This window comes from Carcharodon carcharias, chromosome 10, assembly GCF_017639515.1.
Source record: "Carcharodon carcharias isolate sCarCar2 chromosome 10, sCarCar2.pri, whole genome shotgun sequence".
Classification (NCBI taxonomy): domain Eukaryota; kingdom Metazoa; phylum Chordata; class Chondrichthyes; order Lamniformes; family Lamnidae; genus Carcharodon; species Carcharodon carcharias.
The window spans coordinates 85,558,848-85,577,566 of record NC_054476.1 but is presented as its reverse complement, the minus strand read 5'-3'; positions in this window follow the sequence as shown (position 1 = coordinate 85,577,566).

Sequence of the window (18,719 nt, the reverse complement as noted above, 5' to 3'; positions counted from 1 at the left end):
CGGGGGCCAATCGCAACTGATGGTCCGTGCCCCAGCCGATCACAGACTCACTGATCGGACCAGCCACTGATCTAAAAATCCTGCCCCATGAGAGCCTAGACGCAAGAAGGAATTACCTAGATTGAGGCTATGCTGATTTAACTATTTCTAGGTTTTATCCTCAGCACATTGCTGTAAGCAGCGAAACCTGGGCAATTTACATCTAACAATAATAAAGGTTCAATAACCTCCCTCTCCAGTGTTTATGATGCACACTCATCACCACATGGAAAGGCAAAGTCACCAATGAAGCAGTCTTTTCTAGGGCAAACGTGCCAAGTGCGCTGGTACTAATCTAGCAAAGAAGGCGTTGCTGGCTTGGATATGTGCACAGAATGGAAGCTGACCGCGTCCCTAAGGATATACCATAGGGGGAGATAGCCTGTGACAAGAGACCAGCAGGGCGCTCAAAGCTCCATTTCAAGGTTGCTGTCAACAGAGACATGAAAGCCCTCAACATCAATCAGGACAAGTGGGGAATCCTAGCTGATGGATTTTGCAAATGGTTACACAAGCTATGAGCATGAATTCGTCACCACAACAACATGTGGTTTCAGCAGTTCCAAAGCAGATGCCAGCCCTGAAAACAAAGCATCAACAGAGATCATTCTGCACCACTGGCAAGAGACAACTTCATGTGTGGCATTTGTCAAAACTTTGCCTTCTAGAATTAGCTTGCTCATGTTATGATCTTGGTGGAGACCAGTAACTTTCAAAAAGAAATTCGAACTCCCAGTCATTAACAAAGAATTACACCACATGGTTTCACATTTTAATTTAAAAAATCATTGATTGTACAAGAGTTAAACAAACAAGTACTACCAAATTAACAATATACATTTCACGAACACATATATTTTAAACCTGAATATCTCAACCGACCAATTCTGTTCTGCTTTTATTTCCACCCAAGAGTTCCCCTATACTTTATAGGGTCTTTAGGGTTCCTTCACTTCTGCAGGGACCAAATCAAGATGTGCCATAGCTCTCAGTAATTCACTTTGACTCTTCTCGATTTTCCTGCTTTCTCTGATGTATGAGAATTCTTGGGGTCGTTCCACTGGCATTCAACTAGGTGACCCTCCAACTCTAGGCACCTCACAATGGTGAAGAACACAGCTCAAGAATGGGCCTCACTACATTCTTGCTTAGTACTCCACATCAGAAAACACCCTTGGTTTTTGATAGCTGTTTGCAACTGGCCTACAGCTCCTGACAGAATTCCCTCAATGCTTGTATTAAAGCTGCTCTCAGGCTTCAACTGCAAGGGCAGAATTTTCCCGTTGGCGTGCGGGGACGGGCCCTGCACGCTGACGCATAAAATGACAGGCGGTGATGTTGGGCAAGTGTGCCAATGTCACTGCACGCCATTGCAATATTTCAGTGGGCAGGCACGCAATGATCTCCACTGCGTGCCCGCCATTAATTAACGGGCCACTTAAGGCCCTTGAGGCACCAACTGATGATGATTTTTCAAGGCTCGTGCAATCTCCAGGTCGTCACACGGGCACAATGGGCAGGCAGGTAGGACACATTTGTAAAACCTCATCCACGGATGGGATGAGAGGGGTCAGTGGGGTCGTGAATGTGCTCAGTCAGATATTTATTTTTGAAAGTTACTGATACTTGCCTGTGTGAGCAGAAATACTTTGGATTCATACCAGCTGTTTGGACAAGACTCACAACCTTCAGGTCAGCACTCTGCAATGAAGATCCTCTTTGGGTCCTGCAGGTTTCAGGAAGCCTTCCCTTAGCCTGGGAATGGGAGTTCTGCTCTCCACTGGAAGCACCTCCTCTGAGGAGGAAGGGAGGTCCAGAAGAGGGAGGAGGCCAGGAGTGCACATTCAGCTTCCAGGGGAGCCACCTTTGGGAGAAGGGGTGTAGGCACAAGGGGCGCAGGGCCAACAGGAATTCCAAGGTGGAAGGGGCCACAGAAGATGCCATTATCCTGCTGCCAGGGTATACAGGCGGCGAAGCAGCTACCTTAATATGACTGAGTGGCAGTGCCAAAGGAGGCTCCGTCTCTCAAGGGAGACAGTCAACTATATCTGTCAGATGATTGGCCCTGAGATCTCCGCTAACTGTGTGGGTGGACATCGCATGCCAGTGGCTCTAAAGGTAACAGCTGCCCTCAACTTCTACACCTCTGGCTCTTTCCAGGGCTTGGTGGGTGCTCTTTGTAGTATCTCCCAATCAGCTGTCCACACTTGTGTCAATCAGGTGACAGATGCTCTATTCAAGCGTGCATTGATGTTCATCCACTACCGCTGGGACGAGGCCAGCCAGACAGAGCGAGCCAGAGGCTTCACAGCAATCGCTGGCTTCCCCCGTGTCTAGGGTGCAATAGACTGCACACATGTGGCCATCAAGGTGCCAGCAGGTGAGCCCGGTGCCTTCGTCAGCAGGAAGGGCTTCCACTCCACGAAGGTGCAGATAGTGTGTGATCACAAGATGCAGATTCTGCAAGTCTGTGAAAGATACCCAGGCAGCTCCCACAATGCCTACTTCCTCAGACACTCCCAAGTGCCAGGGCTGCTGGGTGACAAGGGCTATCCTTTCAAATGGTGGCTCATGATGCCTCTCCACCATCCAAGAACAGAAGCTGAGCAGCAGTACAATAGGAGTACAAGAGCCATGACTCTAGTACCCCCCAGATCATGTGTTGCTGATAGTGGTTGCATGCTGTGCTCTCCAAAATCTTGCGCTGGAAAGGGGTAGACGAAGGAAATGGAGACGCAGTTGCTGCAGCTGCACACGATAAGTCAAGCAGTGAGTCTGAGGATGAGCATACACAGGGAAATGCTGAAAGGGTAGCCGCTAACCCAGCCATACTCCAGGGAGAAAGGGACACCTGGGTGGCTTTAATCCAATGACCTTTCAGCTAGAACACCACAGATAGACCTCCAACAAAACCCTACGCTGCAGGCTCCATACTCGATACCTGAGTGCTACATCTGCCTGGATAGGAATATTAACTAAGGGCCAAGTTAATAAAGCTCAATGTGACACAACCCACTCATAACATCATACGTAACCATCCACCTGTAGAGGAAAAGAGGCACCCTCAGCCATGGTCACATGTATAAATTTAATGGTATAGCAAAATGATCTTAAGGAAACAAAATGACAAAGGTGTTAAAGAACACACCAACTAATCATGACCTCATTGCAGGGCAACACAAAAACACCAGTGAGAAATCCATGGTGTGCCTAAGGTGCCTTAAATTAACACTTTCGGGTGCTACATCCAGGTGCTGTCCCCTCACTGGCACTGTCATCTGCGACAGCCTGCTCAACTATGCTGCCCTGTTGGCCTTGATGACCTTGGCAGAAGTCCTCTGGCCCGTGGAGCCTGTGCTGGCCATGCCTGGGAGGGAGCGGCCAGTTCTACAGCTGGTATCCCCCCAATTGTCGCAGCCTCATCGGATGCAACTATCACTGGCAGAGGGGCAGAGGAGCTGCTGCCCTCATCCAGAGCACCCTGAGAGGAGACCGCAGAGATGACAGGCAGCTGCTGCGCTGACATGATGTCGTTTTGGACCTCCCTGCTCACCGTAGATGGATGGGCACCGAGCTGGAAAACTTGGTGCCCAGGCCATCTCCCACACTGGCACTGAACAGCTGAGGTCAATGCCGAGGTGAGGGTTTGCTGGTCCGCGCACATCCCCAGGAAGCCCTGATTTGTCTCCTGGAGGGACCTCTTTGTGAGATTTGCCAATCTCTCCATGGAGGAAGCATGGCGCTTGGCCATGACGCTCATTGCATTGGCAAGGATCTGCGTGGACTCCTCCACCATGGAGACCAAGACAAGCATAGCTCATGTATTTCTACCAGATCTTCCTGCAAACCCTGCTGGACTTCCAATATTTGCTGCCTCATGACACCAGAGGCACATCATCAGCCATTGACTGAGCATGTGTCTGGTCCCCTGAAGTCCTCTGACTGCTGGCACCATGGGCACTTTCTGTCTCCGCCAGCTCCTCCAGTGACGGTGAAGTGCCCTCACCACTGTGCCCTGGGGCACTAGCCGATGATCTCATTCCCACCAAGGTGCCTGTATCTGCGCTGGTGCCTGCCTGGCAGAGATAGTGCGACACTAGTGGGTCAGAGACTTCAAGAATCTCAGTTGTGACAGGGGGTCCCTGTGCCTCCTCCCCCTGGCCCTGTTCTGCTGATGCTGAAAGGAAGAACAAGAAAATTTGATTTGTTAACGTGGGAACAATGTCAATGTGCATCCCTGTCCCCCAGATCATTAGGCACTCATCCTTCCATAAGCAATGGTCAAGCCATGTTGCAAACTTCAATCGCTGAAAATTCAGCAATGTCATGGCTGCTGGGACACTAATGGTGACCTCAGTACTGGGCAAACATACCTGCCCATGGCACCCCAGCCTCACTGACACCAGTGCTCGAACCTGGAAATGATGACCAACTGGGCTGGCTCTCCACCAGTCCTCAACCGCTCAGCAGCATTATGAGCATTCTTCGCCTGAAAAGGAGAAAACAGCATTCATTAGTGCAATTTGTACCTGGAATCTCTTCGCTGCTGTCCCACCCCAACCAGACTAAAACATTGCAGGGCTCCAGTGCCTCCTCACCCTGCAGCTGCCACACACTCACACAAATATGCCAAGCCTGTCCTGTCCCCACGCCCCACCCCCTCCCCCCCACCCTCCTTGGCCAAATGCAGCCTACATCACATTTGGCACCACACGGTCCAACCTTGCAAAGCAAGGAGGCGCAAGCACGTGGAACGGAAAGGGCAGCAGATGGATCGGTGCCCCGTCACCTGGAAGCTCCCCTCCCAGCATGTCAGCACCCTAACTTTGACATATTTTGCAGTTGCAGGACTGCACTAGGTGTAGATCCTCCAGGCTGACCCCAAAACAGTGCTGTGGGTGTCACTGTATCACATGCTGCGGGTGCAGAACACATCTCATCAACACCTTCGCAGGGTGACCTTGGCACGTCCAATACCTGCTGGCCCACCCAGCAAAGAACACATGCCATCAATGCTTCAATGCAGTAACTGCACTAAGAGTTGGCGGTGGGGGGATGGGGCAGCCAGGGAGGAAAGCCTACCTGCTGGGTTCACTGGCAACATGGTACTCACCCTTTCAGAGTGCAAAAGGTTGTTAAAGCTCTTGCGGCACTGGATCCAGGTGCGCCGCACCACATCGTGGGAGATCACTACCTCCGCCACCTCCTTCCAGGCATGTTTGGTCATATGGGGGGGCCTCCTCCTCCCGGCTCTCAGAACAAGGACCTCCTGCCGTGTTGCCACCTCATCAAGGAGGGCAGTAAGGCAATCGTCTAAGAAACAAGGGGCACAGTGGCCCCCTGCCCTACCCTTCTGCCTGGCCTGTTCACCAGCAGTGCTCTGGGGAACCTTTCTGCTGACCAATGTTTGACAGCCTTTGCAAGGCTGCAGGAGGACTTTTAAACAGGCCATCTGGTCGCCATTGGACCCGGCGGTCATAGTAGTGCCGCCGCTGCCTGCCCATTCCCGCTGTCCTCGGGAGCTGTGTTTCACGCTGGGTGGGCCTTAATTGGCCCATCTGTGTAAAATGGCGGTGCGGACCCAATTGTGGGCAGCAATCTACTCCCATGAAATGTGGCACATCTGAGATGTCCCAGATAGAGATTAGAATGAAATAGCTTTAATGACAAAATATGCCTTTGATCCTGGGATCCACAGGAATAATTTATCTTTCTAGTGGAGACAACTGCAATCTCACCAGATGCACTGGTTCCATTATGGAGCTAAGAGAGGACAACCTATTGTTTAATGTTTTCACGCTTCCAACTCTGACCTTATTAAATAAACACATAATCACCCTCTGAATTGCAATTAATTTAGGCCTGTTTACCAGACTACCAAACCAGATGCTTCCATTATCTTACATTTAAAATTTCAATCCCAACCTAAAGGTGTCATTCCTAAAATGTATGAGTCAAGAACTTAGACATTTTTGCAACATTCAGCCATCAAAAGAAGTGGAGATCAACTTATCTGACCTGACCAAACTTCAAAAGATGCATTCCCATCATCTCTCACAGCTGGAAGGATGCCAATCAATAATAATATCAACTAAGGAATATTAATTCCAGTGAAAACCATTACGCATTGTGATAATTTTAAATCACTCTTGAAAATGTTTTACAAAATGTGTTGGATCTGGCACAGTGGTGGAAGTGGAAAGGCTAAATTTGGCATTGTGAGATGAACCTGACTGACTGCTTCTTGTCTAGTTCTTAGAACGATATGTTGTGAATCCAACCAGGGATCAGGCTATTTTGGATCTGGTAATGTGTAATGAGGCAGGTTTAATAAATTATCTCAGAGTAAAGATCCCCTAAGAAACAGTGACCATAATATGGTAGAATTTAGCATTCATTTTGAGTAAGAAACTTGGGACAGGAACAACTGTGCTAAACTTAAATAAGAGTAATTACAATGGAATGAGGGCAGAGTTGGCTGGAGTGGACTGGGAAAGCAGATTAGCAGAAAAGATGGTTAATGAACAATGGTAGACATTTAAGAAAATAGTTCATGACTCTCAACAAAGATATATCCCAGTGAGGAAGAAGGATTCAAGGAAGGGGATAAACCAACCATGGTTAACCAAGGAGGTTAAGGACAGTATCAAATTGAAAGAAAAACATTCAATGTGGCAAAGATTAGTGGTAAGCCAGAGAGTTGGGAAAGTTTTAAAAACTAACAAAAGATGACCAAAAAAAAGGGAAAAAATAAACTTTGAGGGTAAACTAGCAAGTAATATAAAAATGGACAGTAAGAACTTCTTTAAATATATAAAAAGGAAGAGAGAGGCCAGAGTGAACATAGGCCCCTTAGAGAATGAGGCTGGGGAAATAATAATGGGGAACCAGGGAATGGCAGAGGAGTTGGATAAATACTTTGCTTCAATCTTCATGGTAGGATATACTAATAGCATTCCAAAAATACTAAATAATCAAGAGGCAAAATGAGGGGGAGGAAATAAATACAATAACTATCACTAAAGAAAAATTACATGGGAATCTAATGGGACTAAAGGCTGATAAGTCCCCTGGACCTGAAGGATTGCATCCTAAGATATTAAAAGAAGTAGCTATGAAGATAGTGGATGCACTGGTAGTAATCTTCAAGAATTCTTAGATTCTGGAAAAGTCCCAGAGGATTGGAGAGTGGCCAATGTAACACCCTTATTCAAAATGGGAAGGAGACAAAAAAGAGGTAACTATAGGCCAGTTAGCTTAACACCTGTCATTGGGAAAATGTTGAAGTCTATTATAATGGATGCAATGGCAGAATACTTAGAAATACATAATCTAATCAAGCTTAATAAGCAACGCTTCATGAAGGGGAAATCATGCCTAACAAATGTATTAGAATTCTTTGAGGAGGTAACAAGCAGGATAGATAAAGGGGAACCAGTAGACATAACATATTTGGATTTCCAAAAGGCATTTGATAAGGTACTGCACATAGGGCTACTTAATTAGATAAGAGCCCATGGTTTTGGGGTAGTTTATTGGCATGGATAGAGGATTGACTAACTAATAGAAGACAGCGAGTTGGGATAAAGGGGGCATTTTCGGGATGGCAACCTGTAACTAGTGGAGTGCCACAGGGATCAGTGCTGGGGCCTCAATTATTTACAATGGGCAGAATTATAATGCGCATCTGACACATACAAACTTAATATGACATGCGATGATGATGGGACATGTTTCATTAAGTTTTTAATCTCTGTATTTATTTTTTTAAAAAGCACTTCAATCTCCCTGAGGCAGCTCTGTGCTTCAGGGAGATTGAAGCACTCTTTCACCCGCATGCGCAAACTACAAGCTAGGCCTGCTCTCTCTCTCCTCCCCCTGCCTACACAGGTAGTGGCACTACCACTCATATTCCATGCAGGGGGGCCTTAATTGGCCTACCCTTGTGAAATCGCGGTGCGGAGGCAATCACAGGTGGCGGCCGGCTCCCCAACCGTCCCCTACCGCTCCTGCTGAGATTGCCCGATGAGGGGAAAATTCGGGCCAAATATATTAATGACTTAAATGAGGGAAGTGAATGTATTATCACCAAGTTTGTGGATGACACAAAAATAGGTGGAAAGGCAAGTGGTGAGGATGACACAAGGAGTCTGCAAAGGTTTATAAACAGGTTAAATGAGTGGGCAAAAACTTTGTAGATGGAATCTAATGTGGCAAAATGTGAGGTTCCTTTGGCAGGAAAAACAGAGGAGCTGAATATTATTTAAATGGAGAAAGACTGCAGAAGGCTGCAACACAGAGGGATTTGGGAGTCCTTGTGCATCAATCCCAAAAAGCTAACACACATGTTCAACAGGTAATAGTGAAGGCAAATGGAATGTTGTCCTTAATTTCAAAGGGAATGGAGTATAAAATAGGGAAGTCTTGCTAAAACTATACAAGGAACTAGTTAGACCACACCTAGAATACTGTGAACAGTTTTGGTCCCCTTATCTAAGGAAAGATATACTGGCATAGCAGGCAGTCCAGAGAAGGTTCACTGGGTTGATCCCGGGAATGGAGGGATTTTCTTATGAGGAAAGGTTGAGTAGGTTGGGCCTGTACTCATTGGAACTTAGAAGAATGAGAGGCGACCTTACTGAAACATATCAGATTCTTAGGGGGCTTGACAGGGTAGATGCTGAGAGGTTGTTTCCCCTTGTGGGAGAGTCTAGGACCAGAGGGTATAATCTCAGAGTAAGGGAGCGCCCATCTAGAACAGAGATGAGGAGGAATTTCTTCTTTCAGAGTGTAGTCAATCCGTGGAATTCTTTACCGTAGAGGGCTGTAGAGGCTGGGTCATTAAGTACATTCAAGGCTGGGATAGACAGATTTTTAATCAGTAAGGGAATCAAAGGTTATGGGGAAAAGACAGGAAAGTGGAGTTGAGGATTATCAGATCAGCATGATCTCATTGAATGGCGGAGCAGACTCGATGGTCCGAATGGCCTACTTCTGCTCCTACGTCTTATGGTCTTATGGTTTATGGTCTAGGCTTTAAAATCTTGCATATTTCCTCTGTCACTTTCATATTTACCCATGGATGTTTACTGCTCTAATATAGATAACGCAGGTTGTGTCCCCAGTTACTAAAGACATCCATTATAACCATGTACACAACAGAAACATCTGAGAATGACATACTGTAACTGAACAACAAACAGACTAACTGTTTGCATCACACATCACTGTAATACTTTGTGGTAAGAATTTTAAATATGAGAATTTTTAAAATCAAAGCTAAATTTCAAATTTCTAAATCATGGAATCATGGAATGCTTACAGTACAGCACAGGAAGAGGCCATAGCCGTCATGTCCATACTAGGTCTCTGCAGTAGCAATTCACCTAGTCATCACTATACACCCTATTTTGTTTTCAAACCCTGAAAATTCTATAAATGATAAAGACAAAGCCAGTTAATACATTCACATCAAGGAATTTCCTCTTTATCACAAAATAGAACTAACCACAGCCAATCTTTAAGGAAGCATGCCTTAAAATGCTTTGCTTTAATACTGGGAGCATCTTAGCTCAAACTGCAAGTTCAACCTGCAAGTATCTACAATACTGCTTGATCTTCATTTTCACTGAGCTCTTTTCAAATTTAATTCCCAACTTCTAGATTCAACTGCCATTAGTGCTATACTATTCTTCTGGATTACAGTGTAAAACTCAGTTGTTGTGGCCACTTTGCTCTGCTACTCAGTTGCTTCAAAATTCAAGGTAACTTTTCCAACCTACAGCCATATCACACCTACTGATGTTACCTGTTGAGCTTTGCATTGCAGTTAATGCACTAACCAATTTATCAGTTTTAATTTGCCACTGTCTTGGTTCTGGATGGAAATGTACTTTCCTTAAGAGTTGCTGTCCATTTCTCCACTGATGCTGGACCATACAATAGCCTCCTATATGACTGGTGGGACTGTACTCTCGATGGATCATTTCAATTCTGGCTACTGCATTGCTTTTGCATTTTCAATTTTCTGATTCTGCACCAGGGATTTTTCACTCTATGTTGAGGTAGATGTGATTTGTTTCTGCTTGTTCCCATCCTTCTCTGGATTCTTCTCCACTGTTGCCGAATTACCATTCACTACTGTTTTCAACCTGCTTCAGTTTGCCACTGGCTTCATTCATCCTTTTGGTGACACATTGAGTCCATTGTTGTGTACTCGTAAGCCTAGATTTTTATTCCCGGGTCAGGTTAGCTGAGATTTCCTGGCTTGATGAACCTGGCCTTTAAAAACGTCCACCTGCAGGTCGAATTTTCGGTTGGGTCAGGCTGAAAAAGGAGTCGAGACAGGTGCTCCCTCAGTGAGTGTGGAGGCTGCTGGGTGTGGATGCAGGCTGGGCGCCAGGCCTACTTTTGTGTTTCAGTCTGTGTTGAAATAAATAGAAAATAATAAGACACAAAACATCCCTCCAGCCCTCATCCTTCACTCCCCCACACACTTCCTATGCCCGATTCATGCCAACCAATGCCACCCCATGCTCCCCACACACCCTGCATGGCCCCTCACACCCCCATGCCAATTTAGCACCTCTCTACCCATCCCCATTGCCCCCACATCCTGATGCCAACTTAGTACCCATCTACCCATCCCCATTTCTCATATAACTGCTATGGCAACTTAGTGCAAACTCATGCCAACCCATGCCACCCATCCACTGTATATTGCCCTTACTGCCTTCATGCCAACTCACCTGGTATCCTTGAACAGTTCCTTGGCAGCTTTGATACTTCATGGACAGCTTTGACAGGTTTTACAGATTTGACACTTCCTGGGCAGCTTTGGCAGGTTTGATAGATTTGACACTTCCTGGATAGCTTTGACAGCATGGACACTCCCTGGACAGGTTTGACAGCTGTACAGCTCTTTAACAGTTCCTTGACAAAAGGACAGTTCCTTGACGGCTGGACAGTTCCTTCAGAGCTGAACAGCTCTTTAACAGTTCCACAACAGCTGGACAGTTCCTTGACAGCTGGACAGCTTTTTAACAGTTCCTTGACAGTTTGACAAATTCCAATGAATTTGTGCACAAGTAGTACATAATCATGTTCATGTTTAACAATCTCAAAGGGTGCCTTATCTCTCCCAAAGGGTGCCTTACGTCTCCCAAAGGGTGCCTTACATCTCCCAAAGGGTGCCTTACCAAAGTTTTTCCCAAAGGTGTCCCAGGACCCTATCCAAAGGGGTAACCTGGCTATGTAAAGACATCCACTAAGTTCAGAATCCTCTTACCTGTTCTAATCTGCACACTCCAGATTCCACACTCCTTTTCTTCCAAAATCACACTTCAGAGGAGGAAGCTGGTAAGTTAAATGGCTAGCTGCCTCTGCAAATCATACGTGCGTGAACCCCGGCCCGACTTCAGTCCCTCCTCCGTGAAGATGGGAAATGCCGGGTTTGAGGGTGAGATTTAGAAATTTCAGCTATTTCGCCATGTTGGAGAGCCTTTTCCTTATGGCAAAAATCTGAGTTGTAGTCACTGAGACCACCAATCATGTCCTGGATCAAATTAATAAGCCTACTAAACTGAAGGTAGTGGTCAATGTGCGAGCAGATTGTTAAACCAAAGTTATTGGTCGATGTGAGTGTGGAACATGCTAAATGGAGTATAGTAGTATAATGTAAGTGTGCAATCTGCTAAACCAAAGTTAGGAGTCAATGTGAGTGGATTATGCTAAATTGAGGATTGTACAAAATGTTAGCCTAGAACCTGCTAAATCAAGGGACATGGCTTCCATGTGTTTCACTTTGTTCTTAAACAGTTGCCATTTATATTCTGCATTGGTTTTGAATACTAATTGTAGATGCCACTTGCTAACCAATCAGCACTCTTTCTCATACAGTAGAAATTGTTGTGCCCTTTAGAATTGGTATTCTTGCAAATCTGTCCTGATGAGTACAAAGTGAAAAGTTTTGATAGTATGTCTCTTTTCTCAGCAATGCTCAAGTTCTGTACTATCAAGTGAATAATTATAAATTTATTAAGAAATATGTAACCAATAAATTAGCACATAAGAAAAATAGCAGGGCAGGTGATGTGTTGCAACTGTAGAATGAGGGTAATTCTAGATATCAGTGTGATCCAAGGCAAAAACATCTGCAGTAAGTGTCTCCAGCTTGAGGAGCTTAGGAGCAAAGTCAGTGAGCTGGAGGCTGAGCTGCAGACACTGTGGTGCATCAGGGAGGGGAAAAGTTACTTGGACACTTGGAGGCAGTCATTCTCCTTAGTTTAGGAAGAGTCAGAGTTGGTCAATAGTCAGGGACAGGACAATGTGACCGCGAGTCAGGGAGGTGTGGGGAACCTCAGTTCCTGACTTTGTCCAACAGATATGAGGTGCTTGCTGCTTGTGTGGATGAAGAAAAAGACTGCCAGCTGGCAGGACAGGCTGACAATGGCACCATGGTTAAGGATACCATTCAAGTGGGGGAAGCGAAGAGGAAATAATAGGACACATTATAGTCAGGGGTATAGATACTGTTCCCTGCAGTCGTGATCGGGAGCTCTGAAGGTTGTGTTGCCTGTCTAGTACCAGTATTAAAGACATCTCCTCCAGACTGGAGGGGAACTTGGAGTGGGAAGGAGAGGACCCAGTTGTCATGGTTTATGTGGGAACCAATGACATGAATAAGACCAGGAATGATGTTTTGCTAAGAGAATTTGAGGACTTATGGTCGAAATTGAAATGCAGGACATCAGGGATAATCATCTCTGGATCGTCATCTGAGCCATGCGAGGAAATTAATCACGTGACTCAAAGAATGGTGTGGGATGAACGGGGTTTCGATTTATGGAGCACAGGCCTCAGTAATCAGAGAAGATTGAGCTATTCGATTGCGATGGGCTCCACGTAAACTGGGCTGGAACCAGTGGGGAGTGTTCAGGTGAAGGGAGATTTAGAATTCCAAAGACAAAGGTTGAGGCATTGGAACAGTATAACAATGTGGGGAAAGTCAAGCAGAGTGGGACAGGAAGAATCAGAGAGTTTAACAAAAAACATTCATCAGCAAATGAGGTAATTGTAAGGAATAGAAGTAAAAACTGAAATTAAAGATTCTCTATCTGAATGCACAAAGCATCTTCAATAAGATAGATGAACTAATTGCACAGATAGAGGTAAATGATTTAGATCTAATTGTCATTACAGGGAATTTCACCCATGTTGGGCAAGCTCAGCGGGGGCGGGCAGGGGCGGTCGGGAAGCCGACCATCGCCCATGATTGGAGCCAGTAGGTGATTTCATGCTGGCGGGCCAATTAAGGCCCACCCAGCATGAAACGCGAGTGGCAGCAGCAGGAGGGCGAGCTGGGCAAACGCAACTTTCGCGCAAGTGCACACTTCATAATCTCCCTGAGGCACAGAGTTGCCTCAGGGAGATGAAGTGTTATAAAAAAAAAGTAAATGTAATGAACATGTCCCCTCATGTGACTCTGTCACTTTTTTTAAATTCATTCATGGGATGTGGGTGTCACTGGCTAGGCCAGCATTTATTGCCCATCCCTAATTGCCCTTGTTCAGAGGGCATTTAAGAGTCAACCACATTGCAGTGGGTCTGGAGTCACATGTGGGCCAGACCAGGTAAGGATGGCAGATTTCCTTCGTCGAAGGACATTAGTGAACTAGATGGGTTTTTACGACAATCGGCAATGGTTTCATGGTCATCATTAGAATTTCTTAATTCCTGATGTTTATTGAATTCAAATTTCACCATCTGCCATGGTGGGATTCAAACCTGGGTCCCCAGAGCATTACTCGGGTCTCTGGACATGAGCAGGGACATGTTATTAATTAAGTTTTAAAATATGTATTTTATTTTTATTAGCTTTAGGAAAGCTCATCCCACCCATGGATGAGGTTTCCTAAAAAGTGCAAAGGCCACATGGCCTTATTGCCTGCCCACCAACTGTAAGGTTGGACAGGCAGTGAGAAATTCAGCTTAATTGATAATTTAATGGCCACAACAGGCCTTTTAATTGTTGGCAGGCCTGCTGATACTTCGGCACATGCCTGCTGAACGAAATATCATGCAACTGCGCATTGACATGGGGACACTCGCCCTTCATTTTACGATCGAGCGGATTGGACGCATCCCCGCCCACCTGCCGAGCTAAAAATTTTACTCATGGTTACAAGGCGATCAATGTTTGGACACAAATATTCCAGGGTACACAATATTTGGAAAGACAGACAGAATGACAAAGGAGGAGGGTTAGCCTGACAGTAAAGGTTGACATGGACGTTAGTAAGAAAGGATCTGGCTTCAGAAGATCATGAAGTAGAATCAGTAAGCGTGGAAATTAGGAATACCAAAGAGTCAGAAAACACTGATGAGAGTAATTTATAGGCCCCCTAACAGTAGTTGTAACACTGGGCAGAGCATTAAACAATAAATTATTGGAGCTTGTAACAAAGGAAATGCGATAATTTGGGGGTCTTTAATCTTCATATAGATTGGAACAATCAAATTGGCAAGAGTGGTCTAGAAAATGAGATTGTAGGATGTTTTTGTGACAGTTTCTTGGAGCAAAACTGTGTACAGTTTTGGTCTCCCTATTTAAGGATGTAAATGCATTGGAGGCGGTTTAGAGGAGATTTACTAGATTGCTACTTGGAATGAACAGGCTGTCTTCTGAGGAAAGGCTGTACAGACTGGGCTTGTTTTCACTAGGGATTAGAAGAGTAAGGAGTTGACCTGATCGAAGCATATAAGATCCTGAATGGTCTCAACAAAGTGGGCGTGGAAAGGATGTTTCCCATTGTGGGAGTCCAAAACTAGGGAACACTATTTTAAAATTATGGGTCACTCTTTTAGAACAAAGATGAGGAGAATTTTTTTTCTCTCAGAGGGTTGTGCAACATTGGAAATCTCTGCCGCAGAGACGGGGTCATTGAATTTTTAAGACCAAGGTAGATAGATTCTTGTTAAACAAGGGAACCAAAGGTTACCAGAGGCAGATGGGAATGTGGAATTCGAAAAACAAACAGATCAGCCCTGATCTTATTGAATGGCGGAGCAGGCTCAAGGGGCTGAATGGCCTACTTGTGCTCCTATTTCGTACGTTCATATGTTTGCATCATAGGTCTAGTATTATGCAATGAAACAGGGGTAATTAGTAATGTCACAGTAAAAGATCCACTGGAAAATAATGATCATAATACATTTCAATTCCATGTTAAATTTATAAGTGACATATTCCAATCACAAACAAGAATCTTAACTTAAACAAAACTAATTACATAGGTATGATGGAAGAATTACCTATGGTTAATTAGATAAATAGACTAAAAGGTTTGCATATGAATGAACAGTGGGAAATATTTAAAGAGACAATTCAAAACGTTCAGCAAAAATACATTCCACTGAAAAACAAAAACTCAGCAAGGAAGACCCATCCAAGCTTCACTCAGAAAGTTAAGGATAGTATTAGATTAAAAGAAGAGGCTTACAATGTTCCAAAAATCAGTAGCAAGACTGAGGATTGGGAGTGTATTAGAAACCAGCAAAGTGCCACCAAAAAGTTCATAAAAATGGAAAAATATATTATCTGAGAGTAAACTAGCTTAACATATAAAAACAGATTGTAAGATATTTTATAAATATACAAAAAGGAAGAGAGTGGCTAAAGTAAACATTTGTCCCTTAGAAGTAGAGACAGGACAAATCATCATGGCAAATGAGAAGACGATAGAGGCATTGAATAAATATTTTGTGTCTGTCATCACAGTAGAAGACGCAAGTTTCGTGCCAAAAATAGAGAGTAACCTAGGGGCTAAAAAGAGTGGGGAAATTAAGGAAATTGATATCAGCAGAGAAAAATGTTTTGGAAAAGCTTAAGGGGCTAAAATCCAACAAATCCCTGGGACCTGATGGCCTACAGCCTTGCGTATCAAAAGAGACAGCTGTAGAAATGGTGGGTGTGCTAGCTATGATTTTCCAAAATTCCTTGGATTCAGGAATGGTCCTATTAGATTGTAAATTGGCAAATGTTACACTACTTTTCAAGAAAGGACGGGGAGAGAGGGAGTCAGAGTGAGTGAGCTACATGCCAGTTAGCTTAACATCAGTTGTTAGGAAAATGCTGGAATCTATTATTAAATAATGCACTTAGAAAAGCATAGTATGGTTAGAACAAGTCAACATGCTTTTACTAAAGGGGAATCCTCTTTGACAAATTTATTAGAGTTTTGTGAGGATGTAATGAATAGGGGTAGATAAAGTGGAACCAGATGATAAAGTAAACCAGCCCATGCTTGCAAAACTCAAAACATGGTGTCCAACATTAGATGTGATTTTGTGATTGGTCAACATTTGCTGAATGATCCTCTGTGCTAAGAATTACGCTAACAACCAATTTAAGATTGTCAGTTGGGCACACATTTGGGTGTACTGGAAACTACATATAATTATACACAGGGCCCTGTTCTTTGCAGAAAGAAAGAACATGTACACACCTATTTCAGCTAGACAAAATAAGTGGACAGCCATTCACTGGTTCGTTCCCAAGGGCAATGTCTTGACCAATCAGAGTCAAGCTGCCTGGTTTAAATTGACAGTTAACTGTCAGCCACCATCAGCTGGTGCATTTTCCATGGCAATACCTCTACCAATCAGAGTCCATTTACCAACCAATCAGCACCCTCTTTTCATACAGTATAAATATGTTGTTTCCTCTGACATAGGTGTTTTATTGCAAATTGTTCTGATGAGTGCAAGATGAAAAGCTTCAACATGTCTCTTTTTCAGCAATACTCAAGTTCTGTACTACCAAACAACAATTTGTAGATAGAGTAAACTTGGATTTCCAAAGGGCAGTTGATAAGGCGCCACACAAAAGGTTAATAGTCAAGATAAAAGTTAATGGAATTGGGGGTAATACATTAGCACAGATAAAGGTTGGTTAAATGTTAGAAAGCAGAGAGTAGGCATAAAGGGAGCTTTTAAAGTTGATAGGCAATGAATTGAGGAGTGCCACATGGATCAGTGTTGTGGCCTTAGCTATTTACAATTTATATTAATGATTTAGACAAAGATTAATATATTGAAATTGGCTGAAAAGTAGAATATTTTTTAAAGGTTTGAAACTAGTAAGTGGTGATGTTCAAAGAGACTTGGGTGTGCTCATACAAGGAATGAGGAAAGTTAGTTTGCTGGTGCAGCAAGCAATTAGGAAGGCAAATGGCATGTTGGCCTTTATTGCTAGGGGATTGGAGTACAATTTTAACAGGATTTCATTGAGACCATATCTGGATTAGTGTGTGCAGTTTTGGTGTCCACATTTAAGAAAATGTATACTTGCATTGGAGGCTGTACAACAAATGTTCAAGACAATTGATTCCTGGGTTGAGAGGCTGAGTAAATTGGGCTTATAGTCTCTGGAGCTCAGAAGAATGAGAGGTGATCTCATTGAATCCTACAAAATTCTGAAGGGGTTTGATAGGATGGCTGCTGAGAGATTGTTTCCACTGGGGAATCTAAAACACAGGGGCAGAGTCTCAGGATAAGGGGCCGATCATTTGGGACTGAGATGAGGAGTAATTACTTCATTCAAAGGGTTGTGAATCTTTTCTCTACCCCAGAGGTTTGTGGATGTACCATTTTTGAATATATTTAAGGCTTTGATAGATAGATTTTTCCTCTCTTAGGGAATTAAGGGATATGGGGAGCGGCTAGAAAAATGGATCTTAAACAAAAGATCAACTTTGATTATATTTTAATTGTATTGAATGGCAGAGCAGTCTCAGTTGGCTGTGGGGTCTACTCCTGCTACTATTTCTTGTGTTCTTACTAATCTAATTAACATTTTAACCATACACACTGTTGAGGTGCAACACGGCACAATTAAATGAATCCATGACCAATACACCCATCATCAGACTAAAGCTTCTTGTGACTAGTACAACTCCCTCAGACTGATGATTATAATAATCTTCAAATTCTGAATTCTCTGAGTTATGCATCACTTTGAAAATCTTGCTGTTTCATTTTGGGGCATTCATTACATAATAATATTTTGAGTAACATCTGAAGCACCAGTTAACAGTTTCCCAGGAATTCCGGGGGCTCATTCATTTATTATTACTACTCCAGTCCTGTTGTCTCTCAGATCTGATAAAAATGCCTTCATCCTCATTCCTTTTGTCTGTAACTCTTCTGCTGTACTGACAGCTGCGCCCTTTTTCTGAATTTTAATTCAAAAGACTACAATTATTGAGTCTTCAATCCTTTGTAACACTGCAAAAATGTTCCATTTGCATCATTAAAGCTGCTGGAAATGACTGCTTTCCTAGGACTTTTTTTTAAGCAGCAGACATAGTGGTTTGATCCAAAAGGGTGTCTTTTGCTGAGAACTAAATGACAGTAAAGACCAGGAAAGCTTGCATATGTGATACCTTAGCACAATTCAGCAATTTAAACGTGAGCACTGAATAAGGAATTTCCAAATTAAATTTCTGCAATCTTTTGTATAGTCCGTTAAAGTCCTTGATATCTTCCTCCATGGAATGACCGTCTTTCAAAATTCATCAGAGTCTGACCATGCCTTATAGGCATCTGATGGATCACCTTTCTTATAAATTTCATCTATGAAGCTTCACAGAAGATCCAAAGCTTTCTCAGTATCCAACTGA